The 15,943-nt window shown below is 37.4% G+C and overlaps 1 long non-coding RNA gene across 1 annotated transcript in view; it reads right to left on the reverse strand.

Annotated features, from left to right (window-relative positions):
- Positions 1-417: 417 nt before the first annotated feature.
- The window catches only part of LOC129620695 (uncharacterized), a 37,665-nt gene continuing 22,139 nt past the window's right edge, over positions 418-15,943 (reverse strand). Inside the window, exons 2-3 of the long non-coding RNA XR_008698673.1 lie at positions 3,587-3,738; positions 418-953 (exon numbers count right to left, since the gene is read on the reverse strand). This is a non-coding gene — a long non-coding RNA (uncharacterized LOC129620695). The remainder of the gene's footprint in view (positions 954-3,586; positions 3,739-15,943) is intronic.

Here is a 15,943-nt window from a genome sequence, read left to right on the forward strand (position 1 = left end):
TTAGTTACGGCTTGTTAAAAGAGAGAAGAGGAATCAATACTTAAGGAATTTGTGAAGACAAATACCACCCAGAACAGAGGAAGCACTCATTAAATGATTTTTGAAATGGACTTGAGACATGTACACTAATATTTTGTAAATGCTTGTCATTTGAGAGAAGTCTTTCTTCACAGTCATCACTGTGTGGTACAATCAATAGGTTTAGATTTAAGCTGGAAACTGAATAAAATAACTCAATGTCACAAGTAAAATTGAGGCAGAGGGCAACACGGAAACTTCCCAAGGCCATTAGCCAAAAAAATTAATGTTGATGCTTCCAAGCTCTATCTGGTCTTATACATCAGTTTCCCTGGGTATCACTAACCACTAAATAGGGGGAAAACAAAACCCAAAATAAAGCCAAAAACACCCACATAAGATATTATGTTTGTAATTCACCCTGTTGTCCTTCTTGATCCCATAAACATCTAGCCCACCAAGTAAATAGCTTCATACCTATAGTATGTGACACCAAGCTTCATCCTATAAGACGCTGAATATCATAGGAGTAGACTTGCAAGCTCAAAAGAGAGATAGCCTAAGTGTAAAACTCATCTTTATCACTGTATTAGCATCTATGGCTGTGTAATCATTTACCACAAACTTCATGATGGAAAATGCTACGTATTACCATCTTGCTTCTGCTAGGAGACCCATGCTCTGCAGGGCTGGATCCTCTGCTTACAGTCTCACAAAGCTGCAATCAGGGACTTGACTGGGCTGTATTACCATATAAATCTCAGGGTCCTTCTCCGAGCTTCTTCAGGTTGTGAGCTGAATTCAGTGTTTGTTATGGCTTTGCATTTCATGGTGACTTGCTTCTTCAAGATCAGCAGGCAAACCACTTGCTAAAAGGAGGTTCTTCTTTCAAACACTTTCACTTAATTAGGTTGGGTTCACTCAAGATGACCTCCCTTTGGAATTAAATAAAAAAATAATAATTTATTAAAAACCTGAATTAAATCAGATCTCCATCATTGCCACATTTTATTATTTTGTTAGTTAGCAATAAGTCATGGGTCTTGCTCACACTCAAGAAAAGGAGATGAATGGTACCAAGTCATGACTCACCTTAAGCTGTGTCTGCACAGATAGCTTCCAAGATACTCAACCTGGGGCAAGCTAATTACTGTCTCTGAAGCACCTATTTCCAAGTCTGTAGAAGGGAACTAGCAGATGAACCTGTCTACTATGATTGTTTTAAGGATAAAATTAAAGCATTTATGTAGAGTATTTAGTACTATGACAGCAAATTCTTAGAATGTGTTAGTTCTTGTTTTCAATGGGTATACTGTGCAGAATACAAATGATTTTAAACAAATTTTGAGTTGACTTGAATTATTTTTGAATAGTTAGGCTATTTATCTGTTTATACATACATATTTTAATATATATATGTGTGTGTGTATACATATATATGTGTGTGTGTGTGCGTGCATGTATGGGGCTTTCCTGGTGGTTCAGGGATAAATAACCAGCTTACCAATGCAAGAGACACAGGTTCAATCCCTGGGTAGGGAAGGTCCTCTGGAGAAGGAAATGACAACCCACTCCAATATTCTTCTCTGGGAAATCTTGTGGATAGAGGAGCCTGGCAGGCTATATAGTCCATGGGGTTGCAAAAGAGTCAGACTCAACCTAATGATTAAATGACAATAACAATGTGCATACATATACGTTTATATTCATATGTATTCACATACATGAGGGAGTCTCATCAAACCTTTATTATCAAGTCTTAAGGCTAACTATGGGGATAAATATAAATATAAATTAAATTAACAAATTGCCTTCTCTTTAATTTGTAAGTGCAAAATCCTTTGAATAAATGATAAAACCTTATTTATAAGATTCTGATAAATAGAAGGGTTTCCCAAGTTGTGTTTCACAAAACTTTTATTAGATGGACAAAATTGTAAAGGGATCATGTGGTCAAACGAATTCAGGATATTTGGGTTTAAATAGCATTTTAAGGTTTTCTTACTTCAGGCAAAATTTCTGAGGTGTAATTGAGCATGGAACCCCTGTTTTCATTTCTGAGCAGCTTCCTGGGCTTCTATTCCTGAAAAAGGCCTTCCAAGAAACTCTGAGCTACATGGGCTAGTTAACACAGAAGGGAAAACATATGTCTGCAATCGTGATGGTTTCCCTTTTTAGGTCTTCTGCATCTCTGCATGATGATTCATTTTTCTCTTAGTGTTTGAGCACTTACCACCTGACTCCTGTGTGCCAAGTTATCATAAACTAAAGCTTCATGCTTTTCCTAAATTCGTATGTTCAAGTCCTATGGCCCCAAAATGATGGTATTTGGAAATAGTGTTTTGGGATATGATAAGGGTTAGATGAGGTTGTAAAGGTGTCTTGGTCCAACGGGCTTAACACCTTTGTAAGGAGAGTACCAGAGAGCTTGTTCACTCTTTTTTTTCCACACACAGGTTGAGAAAAGGCCATGTGAACAAATGATGTGAAACATTCTGTCTGAAAGCCGGGAAGAAACCTCTCACCAGGATCTGACTCTGCTGGCACTCTGATCTCGGACTCCCAGCCTCCAGAATTGTGAAAAACAAATCTCTGTTGTTTAAGCCACCCAGTCTATGGCATTTTGCTATGGCAGTCTGAGCACACTTATGGACAAATAAAGTCTATAAGTTTCCTCATTTCATGTTCACAGTACCACTCAGAGATAAATAATCCAGGCTTCTGTTTTAGAGGCTCAGGAAGGCTATTAAACTTAACCACATTCCTCAAGTAAAAAGAGTCAGGAGTTAAACTCAAATCTTCCTAAGCCTGTGTACTTTTCATCACATCACATCATTAATACCTTTCTAGCCTGAGAATGATGGTTTATTGTGACCTAGTGTTGAGATAGAACAGCAAATAGCATGAACACTAATTAAACCATTACCCCCTGCCTAAAAAGGGCTTCCCAGGTGGCTCAGTGTTAAAGAGTCTGCCTGCCAATGCAGGAGATACAAGAGATATGGGTTCAGTCCCTGGGTTGGGAAGATCCCCTGGAGGAGGAAATGGCAACCCACTCCAGTATTGTTCCGGGCAAAATCTCATTGACAGTCCATGGGGTCTCAAAGAGTTGAACACAACTGAGAAACTTGCTTTAAAAAAGGACTTGAAGCAAAATAAACATTTTAAACCCTTAAATCACAAATACATGCCTTCGTGAGGATTTTTTATACATTGAATTCCAATATATGTTCAATAACACTTCAATGAGCTTCCAATACATTTCCATATGAATGCAGTCTGTGTGATACTCTGGCAATGAGGAGAAGAGTGAAAAACATTTTAGTTCACTGCAGAAACAAGTCTTCAGTTTTCACAATCACACTATGTAATCAATTGTACCATAATGGTTTTGAAAAAAATCTTTTTCAACTCAGGCTTCATGGGAAGGAATATACATGAAAATTAAAAAAAATAGAACACTTATTCAGTATGAATAAAGGAGCAGTAAGCTGACTTTTTTTTTAATGGAGGAAAAGCAGAAATAAAAATGTTGCAAGCTGATGACTTTTAACAAAGAATTTCTAACCTTTCTGTTGTTGTACTACATTTTCCCTTTGTGAAAATGTCTTTCTTATATTCTTGCATCAGGAAAATACATCATAGTCAAACTTCCGGAGGTCTTAGCAGGGTCTAACACCCAGGTGCACCAAGCACTCTGTGGAAAACAAGGCATGTGACCTCAAATAAAAAGAAGAGAGAAAAGAAATGAGAATACAATAAATAAAACCAGTTCTTATGTCTCCCACTATCCCCAAACTGCTGATATGCAGTTTACAAGCTTATTTTACTGACCAAAAACTGACCAAGATATACAGTTCAACTTCTGTGTCTCAACTGCACTTTCTCTTCCTCTTATCCATGTAGACACCTTTGTTGTCCACTTTCAGCTGAAGTAATCCCAGTGAAAACTATAGAGTAGGGGGTGGCGGTGGAAGAGCTCAGAATTATTTATACCAGATCCTAGAATAACCCCTGAAATGTACACCCATCTTCCCCCAAAACAGTCTTGCATTTCTTGTGATTGCTTTCAAATAATTATTTCTGAATTTAATACATTTTTTAAATTCTTCTCACGTATTTATCTCAGTGACACAATATGTAGATAACATAAAGCTATGAACTAAAAAAAAAAAAAAAACTCAGCAAATATCTACTTGGTTACAAAGAAGTTAAGCTAGCTCTTGCCCTCTAGACCTGTGCCATCTGAAATAAATTTCTGTGAAGAGGGAAATGTCTACCTTTTCTCCATTAGCTACACGTGACTGGAGACTGGGCTCATAAAACGTGGCTAGATTGACTGAGGAACTGTATTTTAAATTTTATTTATTTAAGTTAAATAAAATTTAAAAAGCTGTATGAATGGCTAGTATGTTGGAAAGCAGGGAAATATGATATGCTTCCATTATCATCACTCCTATCAGTAAGGTTAAGTCTAGATTCTAACTAATAGCTGATTAAAGAAAGCAAGAGTTGACTTTCTTCTGCAAAAATTTTAGAGAAAATTTGTCTGAAATGGTCTGGAGATGGGATGGTGTTTATTTCAGGATGTTAGAAACTGTAATGCCTACTTTCTGGACCATAGTATCACCCAAGCTGGATGGAGCATCTCATTCTCACTAAAAGTCAGATGAAGACAATGAAGAAAATAATAGAGTACAATTGCTACCAGTCTGTTAATTATGGTTCCCAGAACTTGGCCCTAGCCCTTCTGCTCACATACCACCATCTACAACTGGCCTCAAGACTGCACTTGACTGCAAAGGACAATTGGGAATAGAGACGTTTATTCTGGGTAGTCATTTGTTTAGAAAACAACAACAAAAGTTCTATTATTTTGAAAGTAGGGGGAAACGGAGATGGAAATGACCATCAGTCTCTTCATTCAGTAAGAAGAAATATAAACTTGAAAGGGGTAGAAGAAAGGATTTATGGAGGAAAAAGGCAGAAGAGAAAAAAAAATGGCTCCAAAGATGAAGTATTATCACTTGGTAAGACACCCCAAGATGATTTCCATTTTATATTTATAAACTTTACAGTGATGAATTTGAAAACAGCTATGTGTAATTGCCAGAAATTCAGAGTATATGTTTCCTTTTGATGCTACCTTTGAAAACTTTCTGAGGATCCCAATTTTCCTTCAGATTATGGGCTATTGTTCAATGCACTTCAGCATCCTCATGCACACACACATGCACAAAAATAGCTTTTCAGTTCTGAATTCCACCAACAGCTAATGCTTTAATGCTTAATGGACAATTTCTCTACTTTTAGATAGCTCAGAAAGCAACTTGGGTTAATGCAGAGAAACAATGGCAGTCCTAACTAAGCAAAGTGTAATATCTAGAATTTTTTCCTTTTAACTGCATCATTTACTCTGGGATTTTCTGATTGTTTTCAGAATCCTCTTATCCTGTGCTACTTCAGGTATAGTCCACAGACCAGAGCCTTTCTACAAAATGAGAAGAGCTCATTACAAACCCGTGTTAGCAGCTTGACAGAACAAAAATATGTCTGTTAAATCTAATAATAAAATGTGGGGGCTTATATTTTGCATGTCTTTTATTTCATTTTCTAGTAACTTTTATTGGATTTTTAAAAAGTTACAGTCTTGGATGTGTTGGAAATTTAAAATAAAAGATAAAAAATCTGGATATTCACCTAGAGTAGTTTGAGAAACAGATATAAGCGTACCTTCCTACTTTGTCTTTTTGCTAAGGAATAAAATTTACCAGCAAAGCTTCATTTGCCACAATAAAAACATTGCTATTTCACAAATGTTAAAAATAATAGGAGGGAAACTACACAAATAACCAAACATCCAAACAGAAACTCTTTTAATTTGCTAGGCACCCATGCCCAGCCTCTGTCTCCAAGGAGTGTGCCCCAGCCTATCTGTTTACTTTAACTTGGGACTTCATCTGAAAATTATAAGAAACATGGAAAAAATCTAGATTACACATTCAAATAGCACTGTGCAAAGGAAACTCCCAGAGCTGGGCGGTTGCTAAGGAAAAAGCCACCGTCCACGTGCACCCTCGCCTTGGGACCACGTCACAGCATTCAGTCCCTCTCTGTCGACTCACCCACCACCAACTTAACATACACTCGCAAGCTGCACAGTCCAAGCACCTGCACAGAGCGCGTCTGCATAGGCCAGATTTCTCATTATCCCTCACGGCTTTCTCCCTCAAACCCCAAAATAAAGTTGAGAACAGTAGAAGATACCAAACCTTGAAGAGATTCTAGAGATCAGAAAAGCAAGACCACAATTTAAAATATACCCTTTCCATTTAAAAAGTCTACCTCAATATGCAAGAGTATTGAATTGATGTTTCTTTATGTTTCAGAATATTTATAAAATTCCTGTCCTCTGTGCGATTTTTCAGATTGTCTTAATCTGCTTGGACTGCTATAAGAAGAGTAGTATCAGTGTGTGGTTTATAAGCAAGAAATATTTATTTCTCATAGTGCTGGAGACTGGGAAGTCAAGGTCGTGGTGCTGGGCGATTTGATGTCATGTGAGGACTCCTTTTCTGAAGATCATTTTTTACTTGTAACCTCACACGGCCGAAGAGCTAAGAAAATATTCATGAGCCTCTTGCGCGTGCAGGGCTGCGTGCTAAGTAGCTGCAGTAGTTGACTCTGTGCAACCCCATGGACTGTAGCCCACCAGGCTCCTCAATCCATGGGATTGTCCAGGCAAGAATAGTGGAGTGGGTTGTCATGCCCTTCTCCAGGGCATCTTGCCGACCCAGTACTGGAACCTGAGCCTCTTCGTCTCCTGCATTGATAGGCAGGTTCTTTGACGCTAGCTCCACCGGGGAAACCCCCTAAATCTCTTGTATCAGGGCATGAATCTCACTCCTAAAATCTCCACCCTCATGGCCTAATCACTTACCAAAGTCTCCACGTCAAAGTACCATCGTATTAAGGGTTAAGTCTTCAACACATAAATTTTGGGAAATGTCAACATTCTATCCACAGAACAGATGAAAAATACACAGATGAAAAGTTAAAAAAAAAAATTGTAACATAGCTTTTTAAATTTATTTTTCTTTGCCTCTGGAGAAAAGATGGATTGAGAGAGAGAGAACACATTATCCTCTAGGTTTTATAATCAAGTCACTCTAAAAATCGTCTCAAATACATTTTTCCCACATCTCATCTTCCCATGTTTGAGTTGTCTCTTATGCTGACCACTTATCTTTATGCATACCTATCTTAAACGTTTCTAAATAGTTTGCTTCTGCCTACATGCCCTTATCTTAAGTTCCTTGATGACAGGAACTATGTCTTCTTCAGCCTTGTGTATCTAGATCATTATATAGGGTCTGGTCCTTGGAAGGCACTCAGTAAATATTTTCCAATTGAAAGTTTTCCTCCTTCTCTTTTCCTGATCAAGTGTTTAGATAATATTTTTCTGGACCAGCTGAATTTGCAGAGTACCTCTTCTAACACTCTGCTTCCTTTCAAATCATTAAAGCAATTAAGTGTGAATACACACATACACTCACACTCACATAACCCCATTTATTAAATGTGAAAAGAGCAAAACGAATTAGAGTACTAACAATTTCCCTTCCCTTCTTGGTTTCAGACCATAATATCCTCATAATCAGGGAATAGTTTCTAAGACAAGTCTGCTGACAACAAAGATGTTACTGAACTTAGTTATATTCATGTTAAGAGCGTGATGGGTAGATAGCCATTTTTGGTTGCTTAGTTTATTCCTAAAAGGAACTTGTAAGGGTAAAACCATACCTCAAAATATCCTTGGGACTGCATGTGACTTATTGCATCAGTGCTAATTCCCAACTTTTATGGTTCTTTCATTCCTATCTCTACATTCCTGTCCGTTAGAGTTGGGTAGCTTTACTCTGCTCCATCTCCCCAAAAGCAATTAAATCAGACAAAGGACACTTATCTCACTGGTGGTTTATACCATTCTAAGATGGAGGAAAAGAACAAGACATGCTGCTAATTTTGGCTTAAAGTATTTTAATTTAAATAGGGAGACACATTTATTAAACTGCATTATTCTTCTTGATGAGTCATTTGCACTGGTTAAAAGACTATTTTTGATTCACAATATATTCTGAGTCAAACATATTAACTCTTTGAAAACTGACCATTAATTTCAACTTGGCTTTTTCTAACTGCCATTTTATGAGGGGGAGTCAAGGGAGAAAGGAACATAATTTCTACAGAAAGAAAAAAAAAAGTAATTTTGAACCCAGGGTGCAAGAGTAGAATATTCAATCAAATCTTTAACTTGCATATTCAAAAAATCCAGAAATTTGGTACCCAGCTCACATTCTAATTTATATATAATATTTTATTTTAATGAATTTATGTTATTTGCATAACTTCAATTATTTTCTTTGCTATCTACATTTTAGAGAGCCTTTAAAATACAGGGCATTCTTTTGTTTTCAGTCTTGGGTTGGGCTAGGAGACTTGGTCTCCTAAACCATGTGAACTTTTTGAAAGATAAGGCTCAGAAAACCCGTTTTCTAGATGCCTATTTCCAAAATTAGCTGTCTTGGTTTTGCTTCTTCCTAGCTTCTAGTGGCCATCCTTGGTGTCCCTAGGCTTGAGGCTGCATCACACCAATTTTTACCTCTCTTTTCACTTGGCCATCTTCCCTCCGTATATGTCTATATCTCTGTTTTCTTTTTGTGAGGACCCTGGTTCATTGTATTACAACAGACTTAACCCAGTATAACATCATCATAACTAAGTCATTAAAATAAGTATTTGATAAATGATGTTGACAAAATAAATTTAAGCCTATCTAGTTATATAGGGTGCGCCACACTCTCTTTTGATGGACAATCTCATTCTCAAAAGTACAGCACTCACTGATGGAGGGAGTGACTTGGTGTCCCCACAGTCCTGAAAGTACAAAAACATTGCTATGTTTCTAATGTAGTTAAGAACCACGTGGGTTATTGATAAAAATCGTGGGCAATGAAGTCAGAATGCCCAATTTCAACATGCTTTTCTACCATCACTAACTAGCACTTCATCTAGTAATTTCCCTCCTCTGCGCCTCAGTTTTACCTTCAGGAAAAATGCGGACGTGAACACGATGTCCTCCGGAGGGCTGGGAGAATGAAAGGAGATGACACGTGGAACACGTTTACAACAGTAGACAATGAGACAGCTCAGGAGATTGGTATTATCACTGCTGCTCTTGTTGCTGTTGCTTTGTTTTCTAAGGAATGTAAAGATGCTCTCTGCTGTCATGTCCATTAGGTAAATGTACCTGCTCTTAGCCTTTGATTCTCTGCTTCTCAGTTCTTATCACCAACCTGATTGCAAGAAGCAGTATCAACAAAGTGCTGCTCAAAGGAGATGCCATCCATCCTACTGTTGGAATATCATGAGTCAGCACTCGCTGTCTCACTATGTGGCTTCCTCACCCTAAACACCATACCAAGTACTCTCCACTTATTAGTTGTAGGGTTTTTTGTTTGTTTGTTCATTTATTTTGTTTTGCTTTTTTTTGCAATTTATATAACAAGGCTTTGGGGATGTTTCTATCAGAAAAGTTTGCTAGCCAAAGGGAAGGAAAGTCTATGAACAACTACTCAATATAATCTGTTGTACCCTTAGATCTTTCTAGAGATTTGCATAACTGTGTTTCTAGATATTTCATAAAATCATGTGCAGGAATTTTACTTTAGCATTTTGTCACTGTTCTATGCTGAGGGAAATTATCATAAAAATCCTATTACACTGTCTATTATATTCATTTCAGAGATGCTGTTTATTAGAGCTCATTCAATATATCAGATGTTGTGCTAAACATTTTACATAAATTAGTTCAGAAGGCCTCACTACAGCTCCATGAAGTAAGTGGTAATATCATAGCCATTCTTTTATACACAAGGCTACTGAGATTTATGGATATAAAGTATCTTGCACAGGATCTCACATCCAGTAAGGGATGTGGCCAGGATGTAAATTGAGCCAGGGTGCACGGAGTGGAACAGGGTACCTCAAAATTTCATGTTTACTGAGAATCAAAGCGTGTGGCCTTATTTGTGCCTTCATCAGTTTCTTTCTTGAAAATGTTACACTTTTCAGTGTACAAATCTTTCAACTGCTTGGTTAAATTTCTTTCTGATTTTTTAATTCTTTTTGATGCTATTGTAAATAGCTTGGAAGATTTAATACCATCCATAATAATCAACTCAAAATAAAGACTTGAACATATGACCTAAAATCTTTAAATTCCTAGAAGAAAATACAGCTTCTTGACATTGGTCTTCAGAATTTTTTATGTTGGATTTGATACTAAAAGCAAAAGCAACAAAAGCAAAAATAATCAAGTGGGACAACATCAGACTAAAAAGTTTCTGCGACTTAAATAACCCAAATAACCCAATTAAAAATGGGCAAAGGACCTTGATAGACACATTCTAGAAAGATCCAGGTACATGCAAAGATGCTCAACATCTCTATTCATCAGGGAAGTGAAATCAAAACCAGTGAAAGAGCACCTTATACTTGTTAGGATGCCTGTTATCGAAAGCAAAGCAAATGCTAAAGAGGTTGTGGAGAAAAAAGAGTAGTTTTACACTGTTGTGAGTGTAAACCGGTACAGCCACTGTGGAAAGCAGTATGGAGGTTCCTAAGGAAACTAAAAATAGAACTTCCATATGATCTAGCAATCCCACTTCTGGGTATATATCCAAATGAAGTGAAATCATTATCTCAAAGAGATATTTGTATTCCCATGTTCCCTGTAGAATTATTCACAATAGTCAAGTTATGATAAAAATCTCTGTCAAAGGATGAATGGATAAAGATGTGGTATATACACACAGTAGAATATTACTTATCCTTTAAGTAGAAGGAAACCCTTCCACTTGTAACAACGTGAATGAAACTGGAAGGCATTAAGTGAAAGAAGACAGAAAGACAAACTGTATATACATATATGTATCTATGTAACTCATAGCAACAGAGAGCAGAATGGCGGTTGCTAGGGGCTACAATGTGGGTTAAAGGGGGAGATTTTGGCAAAAGGGTAACCCTGTGTACGAGACAGCAAAAGAGACACTGATGTATAGAACAGTCTTATGGACTCTGAGAGAGAGGGAGAGGGTGGGAAGATTTGGGAGAATGGCATTGAAACATGTAAAATATCATGTATGAAACGAGTTGCCAGTCCAGGTTCGATGCACGATACTGGATGCTTGGGGCTGGTGCACTGGGACGACCCAGAGGGATGGTATGGGGACGGAGGAGGGAGGAGGGATCAGGATGGGGAACACATGTATACCTGTGGCAGATTCATTTTGATATTTGGCAAAACTAACACAATTATGTAAAGTTTAAAAATAAAATACAATTTAGAAATAAAAAAAAAGATGAGTAAGATATGATAATCAAATGTTTAAGAAGATGACTATAATTGATTACACTGTATTGTATACCCGAAATTTGCTAAGTGGAAAGAATTGAAAACTAAGATGATAGTAAATATATGAAGCAATGGATGTGATAAGCTTAATTTTGAGAATCCTTTCACAATGTAAATGTATATTAAATTATCACATTTACACTTTAAATGTGTTAGAATTTCACTTGTCGAACGTACCTCAGTTAAGGTGCAGGAAATATGACCTTTAGAGGAAATAAGATCTTTGCAGATATATTAATAGATGAGATGATGCCACACAAGTTTAAGGTGAGTCTAATCTAAAGACTAGTGCCCTTAAAAACCACTCAATCCCAAAGGAAGTCATTCCTGAATATTCATTAGAAGGACTGATGCTGAAGCTGAAGTTCCAATGCTTAGACTACTTGATGCAAAGAACTGACTCATTGGGAAAGACCCTGATGATGGGATAGATTGAAGGCAGGAGGAGAAGGGGATGACAGAGGATGAGATGGTTGGATGGCATCACTGACTCGATGGACATGAGTTTGAGTAAACTCTGGGAGTTGGTGATGGACAGTGCTGCAGTCCATGGGGTCACAAAGATTCAAACACAACTGAGAAACTGAACTGAACTGAACTGTCCTTAAAAACATAAAACACAGACACATACAGAGGAAAGAAGGCCATGTGAAAAGACAGGGAGAACTTGCAGTGATGCAGCTTCAAGTCCAGCAATGCCAAGGATGCCAGCACCCAGCAGAAACCGGGAAGAGGCGAGAGGGATTCTTCCCTGGGACATCAGAACAAACACGGCCCTGAGAGCACTTGGCCTTCAGATTTCTGGCCTCCAGAAATTTGAGAGAATAAATTTCTCTTGGTTTAAACCAACCAGTTTGTGGTAATCTGTTATAACAGTCCTAGGAAACTGATACACAAGTGCATGAATAAACAAATAAGGATTTTCTAAATTATAAAAATATCCAGTATAAATTCAATTGCTTATATTTCAGGCACGTTCTCTCAAATATGCTTTGCTGATTGCCATCATTTTACTAGCTCAGTCTAGAAGCTAATAGTAGCTACAGTTATTTATTCAAAGTGAAATATTTGTTATTTCCAAGCTATGTACTAAGTACTGATGATTCAAAGATGACTGAAATCCCAATGATTTCTGACCTCAGGGCCTTTAATATAATGTAATGAAGGGAGAGGGCTTTTCTGGCTCAGTGGTAAAGAATCTGCCTGGAATGCAGGAGACCTGTGTTCAATGCTTGGTTTAAGAAGATCTCCTGGAGAAGGGACAGGCTGCTCACTCAGGAATTCTTGCCTGGGAAATCCCATGGACAGAGGAGCCTGGTGGGCTATACAATCCATGGGGTGGCACAGAGTTGGACATAACTGAGCAACTGAACATGAGCACACAAGTGAAGAGAGAAAAATCCTAAATATTATCAGTATTGATAAATGAGATCTGCTTTGTATTATAAACAATCTATTTTACATTCTTTGATGGACACCTTAAAACCTAGATTATAATTATGACACAGAGAAAAAATAATTATATTGAATTGAAGGGATGAATACGGACTCAATTCACAAGTAGTACAGTGCACTGATTGCTTTTTCATTTTCAAAATTCTGCACACACACTTCCAACTTTTCTTTTTTTTTTTCTTTTTCTTCCATTCTCAGATACTTGGTGTTAGCTATCACTTTAAGGAGATGGAGTCCTGCTTGGTTCCCTGTTCTTTCTACAGTAAACAAAATGAGAATAAATCCTACAGTAGTTTGTGCTCCGTTTTTAAGGGACTCATTAAAAATAAACAGTTTAGAGGAGAGGCAATTACTGTTAACAAACACAGACATAAAAACCACAAATAAAGGGCCATTAACACGGAAAAGTAATTGCTCAGTCTCGCATCCAGACGCTTTGTCAGTTTCACTTGCTGACGCTGACTCACGGTTCTGTGAGAGGCCGCTGCTGCAGTGTGAGAGGCTGGCTACAGTGCATCCGCTCAACAGTTCCTCCTTTGCCTCTCACAAGAAAAGAAAAAATGATCAGCAATGTCAGAGGATTGCACTGAAGTCTATATAAAATATGGCATTGACTTCTCCCTTCGTCTTTCCTTTCTGTGAGTTTTTTAGGTTTTACGTTACTTTATGATGGTGAAAAAAATATACCATCGTGATAGTTGTTTTACTAATGGATAGAAGGTAAAGGTGAAATAAGCTTTCTTCCTTTTTAGGAATATGAGGTTTGATAGAAGTGGGATTTGAATATGGAGAAAAGCGCAGAGCACAGTGTGCAAGATATCTTTCATTGCTCCAGGGAATACCTTTGCAATTTCTTCACCGGACATGTTTTGCAATCAAGCCTCATAAACTACATGTGAGTGCATGTGTGTATGTGTGTGTGTATGTGTGTGTGTGTGTTTGGGAAAAACAAGAGGGGAAAAGCAGTATATTAATGCTAACATAATTCTAACTATCTAGAAAAAGCAAACAACATAAAGTTGAGTTTTTGGCTCATTTCATCAGTTCAGTAAATTGAATCCATTCAGACCTCACAGAATGCAGTGTTAGCTAGTTGTTTATACCAACACGCCCAGGGTTCAATCTGCCAATCCCTGCATTAAAATTGTCTTTATCATTGCCACATTACAAAGTGGAACATTCTGAAAGAATCCATTTCTTGCATAAGTTTGTGAGTGATGCTATCTTAAAATTTCTCAAGAATTGGCCACTAAAATACCACCAGCAAAGACATTCATGATTCATTTATTTAAAAAATGCCAAGAATTGTGATAAAAAGATAATAAAATGTACATACTCAGATCAAGCTTTTTATCATGCACATAATTTCAGTATCCATCTTTCTTGGCTCATATGATTCTCATGACATGCATGTGGAAAAAGGAAGCAATTTTCATGAAACGAATAGGCCTTTTTATAAGTATCAAGATAGTACATATCTTAAGGGAAGCTCTGCTACTAACTTATGATATGGCCTCCAGGACAGCATGTTGCATTTCAGTCCTGAATGTTTTCTCCGAAATAAGGGAACTTAATAAAATGATCCTCAACATCTTTCCAAGTGCAGCCTTCTATGGTAGTTAGAAACCAACTTAATGCTGCCTACCCTTTAACCTAGACTTCCACATACACCTCTTGGGCTCCTGTTCATCAATAAAGAGTGATTCACTGGGAGAGAGCTGCAGGTCTACAGACCTTGGCCCTGGCGCTACAATGACTTAGCGGAGCGGCTTGATCAATAAACCTAGACATGAAATCCAAATCTAAATGTTTACACAGAAAAGTTGCAGGTCACTTTATATGCCAGTTTGACTTAAACCCACAATATATGGTAATTGAAGCTTTTTAAAAGAAAAATATACATTGCACATGGTTCTATGAAAGAAGAATATGCACAGTCAAATAAATACCAGCATAGCTTCAACTAAGCACTTTAGCCATCTCATCATTGCATGATTTTGTCAGATATTCTCCAGGGTACTATGGGGAAAAAAGACCAGAAACTGAATGTGAATCCTGGCCTAACCATTTACTGTCTCTATGACCTTGAGAAGGTTCCTTGTTCTCCCATAGCTTCATCTATAAACCAGATAAATCATGAACTATAGTACATACCTTGTGGAAAGAAATAGTTAGAGATAACTCAGAAATAGCAAGCCCTCAATAAAGTATGGCTATTCTTGTTATTGTTACTCTTAGGTCTCTGATGCAGCTGGAATAATGTTGCATGCAGCCCATGTATTTCAATCATGTCCCATGTCATAGATTTATTTTTTGGAGTCACAAAGCCATTATCCAAAAGTACCCAGTCTATCAAGCGGGTCTTTTCAGCTCCATAAACTGATCATTCGCTAAACAAGAAATTTGTGCATCCTTTATTTCAGAATATCAGTATATAAAATCTTTCAGAAATTTCCTCTAAGCATCTTATGTACTGCATTCAAAGCTAGATTCTGTTTGATGTATGAGTGAGGAGAGAATTTAGAATCTTCTGAAAATGAAAAAAAAAAAAAAAGGAAAAACACTTTTAACCTGAAAATAGTGGAAATCACATTGATAAATTAGTTGAGAGAAGAATGGATGTAATAATGTGACTGTACTCTGGTATCGTTATAGCCACCCAATCATCTGATGAAGGGAGCATCAGGGAAAGAAAGAGATTCTTTGATAAATGACATTCAGTGTGTTAATAGTTGTGCATTTGCCTGATGGCTTCTTTTGAGTTCCTTTTGATAGGCTTTAAAAGGAGGCATGATCTTCCAGTTTCAGAGGAATAGTAAAGAGACAGAGGCAAAAAAAAAAGGCTGGGGCTGGGAGGAGGTGGAGAGGGAAACAGAGGAAGAAACAGAAGTGTAACATACTGTAAAATTCATGGTACCGTGGAATACAATATTCATCTTTATACTTGAATCTGGGACAATTTCATAATCTCGGAAGGAAGTTACTGAGGGAACA

The sequence above is a fragment of the Bubalus kerabau genome, chromosome 10 (genome assembly GCF_029407905.1).
Source record: "Bubalus kerabau isolate K-KA32 ecotype Philippines breed swamp buffalo chromosome 10, PCC_UOA_SB_1v2, whole genome shotgun sequence".
NCBI lineage: Eukaryota > Metazoa > Chordata > Mammalia > Artiodactyla > Bovidae > Bubalus > Bubalus kerabau.